This window comes from Vigna unguiculata, chromosome 3 (assembly GCF_004118075.2).
Source record: "Vigna unguiculata cultivar IT97K-499-35 chromosome 3, ASM411807v1, whole genome shotgun sequence".
NCBI lineage: Eukaryota > Viridiplantae > Streptophyta > Magnoliopsida > Fabales > Fabaceae > Vigna > Vigna unguiculata.
In genome coordinates, this window is record NC_040281.1 from 22,985,903 (window position 1) to 22,989,221 (window position 3,319).

Sequence of the window (3,319 nt, forward strand, 5' to 3'; positions counted from 1 at the left end):
TGAGTCCATTGTCTATCACGTTTCTTTTTTAGTTTAATTTTCCTTGGATTCTTGTGTTGTGGAACAATGTACCTTGGGTTAAATTGTTGGAAGTATTGCTTGTGGGAGTTTGAATTATTCATCACAATTTAGCTTGAGCACTTTGTTTCACATTTCCACGAGTAATTCTAAATACATTGTTTAGATTACTCTTGTCTTTTAAAGTGCTTTTCTCGTTGTCAAGGTCTTAGTTTGTCACATATTCACTCTCTTTAGTTTAACCCTTTCTTACTTTTGGTGCTTTTTAGTTTGTCTTTAAATTTCTTTGGTTTTGTCTAGGAGTTTTCCTTTCCTTTGAGCTTAGATCCGTTGCATCTTTCACTTTGATGTTGAATTCTTGATGGGTTGATTGGAGGTTCTTTGAAGAATTGAGTAGGAACTTGAGAACGAGTGAAATTGAGTATAAACACATAAGGAGTGGTGAGACCCATTTGATAATTTTATCCATATTACTTGTGCTAACCACTTACTGTGTTTTTTTGTTAGTTCTTGTTTCCTTCTTTAATTGCAGGAATTAACAATTTTGAGCACTCCACAATATTCCATACACGTTCGACCTTGTTAGAGGATATCAACTTCATTGTGTCCATAATCATTAGGCTGAATAGCAAACATGGGGAACTTAGGAGGGAGCACAAACATGATAGAAGATCATTGTCAAGCGACAAAACAAGTGCAATTAGGTGCACCAAGTGTGAAGGATATGGACGCGAAAATTATCAATGTCCTAATTGGAACTCAAAGTACATGAATCTTCAGGAAATCCGAGATTACATTGTATACTTGAAAGAGGTGAAGAGGAGTGTTAGGCAAAAGCTCGAAGTCAGATGAGAACAACAAGCAAAAAGGGAACATGAAAAGGCGGAAAGAACACTAAAGGAAATGTGGGAAAATGCAAGACAAGAAAAAGAGTTAAAAGAGAGAAAAGAGCTAGAGATGAGAGAAAGAGAACAACAAAAGGAAGAGCTCAAAGAAAGAGTTAGAGCAAGAGAGGCGAGAGTACAAATGAGACTCCAACGATTTGAGATTTTGGAAAAAGAAAGACAAGTGGAAAATTTGGAGAGGGAAGGAAGGAAGAAAGCACTAATAGAAATAAAAGAGAACGAGCTAAGAGAGAAAAAGAAGAAAGAGTGACGAGAAAAGGAGGAAGAAGAACAAAGAGAGAAACACGAGAAGGAGTCTCTCCTCATACCCCTAACATGCATGGTTGAGATGAAATCCTTAAAGGGGGATGATAATGCGTTAAATTGTTGTTCCCATTCACATCATGATTTTGCATTTTCATTGGGAACACTTACTAACCCCTCCCCTTTTGTCTTAATACCTAGAGAAGACTTATACATTAAGAAGCAATAGCATAAGCAGTGGGGTGAAAAAAAGATGATAGAAAAGGCAACGACAACATGGGCAAAACATGAACCTGACTTTAATCATCTGCTTGTGTGTTTGTCCTATCATGAAAATCCTAAGGGATTTTAGGGACACTCTTTTTCTGTTCTTATTACTAGGGGTTGTTTTCCTTTTTGTTTCACTGTGGATAGTATAATTTTGTTGAAACTCTTTTATGTGTTCTGCAGGTTTATCTTTGATCCTGGAGGACAATCTCCAAGCACCTTGATAATAAGAGATTGGCCTCTTCCATGATTCCAATCTCATTGTTTTTATAGCATTTTATTTATGTCTTTAGACTATTTTGGTTTTGTGTGCTTTCAGCACTTATGTTTATGTGTTTGGTGTAGGTAATAAAGCGCTAAAATTCGAGGTTGAATTTTCTCCAACCCAGAGGCAATGATGGAGGCGTGGTTCGGGATCGTCACAAGGATTTCAGAGCAATTGATGGAATCATGTCCAAGACCTTTAAAGAGATCTTGAATTAGCTTTAGATCGTAGAATGGGAACTCTTTTATATATTTTTGTAATGTTTTTGTTTGGGCTTCATCGGACCTTTAGTTGTGTTGGGCCTTTTGGTGTTTCGGCCCATAGTATATAAGCCCTTGTGATAAACATTTGAATTAAGATTTGAGTTATATGAAAATTTGAGTTTTCTCTCAAGTCTCGAGGTGTTCATCAGAACCACCGATCCTTATCTTTGAATCTTTGATTCAAAGTGACGGATCTTCCTCACTTATCTTGGAACCTCCTCCAAGTGGCATGAATTCCTCCCGTTCCGAAAACCCCTAAATGGACGTCCTCCATTTTCCCCCATTCGTTCTAGGGTTCATACCCATTTTCGTTCTAAACGAATTTCACCCTAAAATCCGAGACGATCCTTCATTAAAGAGCCACCCAATCTGATGATGAGCACTCCACTCCTCATACCCCTAGGTCTCCAAATCAAGAATATCATGGGAGAATTGAAGCATCATTTGAAGATCAGACGACAACGTCCAAGTGTTCCTCATTGAGATGAATGGGAAGCAAACAACATTCCTAAGGTGTTGAAATTCTAGTGGCTGATGGTTGAAGGTTTTGAGAGCCTATTTTAACAACTCAAGCATCAAAGGTTGAAGTCCTTCCTTGAACTTTTAGGGAAAATCTATCCAGACTTGGTGAAGGTGTTTTTCACCAACTTGGAGTTCAAAAATGATGTGCTGCTGTCAAGTATCAAGGGTGTCCGCATGGAGATCAATAAGAAAGCTTGGAAAGATGTGGTTGGACTCAAATCAAGGGGTGTGCAAGTGAGGAAAGGTGAAATTGGGGCTGTTTCAGAATTCAACAAGGTCCAATACTATGGCCAATGCTTGAGGAATCCAATTGCTAAGATCAAGCACTTTCATGTTGGTGGTCTCAAGGTGGATCAAAGGCTTCTTACTATGATTGTCAGAAAAATCATAGTTCCACGTGGTAACAACCATTCCACATTGAATGAGGGAGATTTGATTCTCATGTACTACATCCAAGACAACATTCAAGTGGAATGGATCTATGTGTTTCGTGATCACATGCTTAAGGCCAATAGGCTCACGGATTTTAGGCTGCCATATGTGGTTTTAGTGTCCAAATTCATTGAATACTTTGGAATTGATGTAGACGATGAGTTGGAAGAGTCAACTGGACTGCTGAACCATACCTTCAACCAAAATGTGCATAAAATGGGCTTTCTCAAGCTGGGAAATGCATGAACAACTACTAATGTTGTAGTTGGTGGTGCACATGACCATGAAGCTGGCTCAAGTGGTGCAAATCAAGAGGAAGAACCAATTGCTGGACCCATTGACTTAATTCCCTACAACCCTCTAGAGGATAGAGGCCTTGTGTACACACATTTTGAGAGGATGGT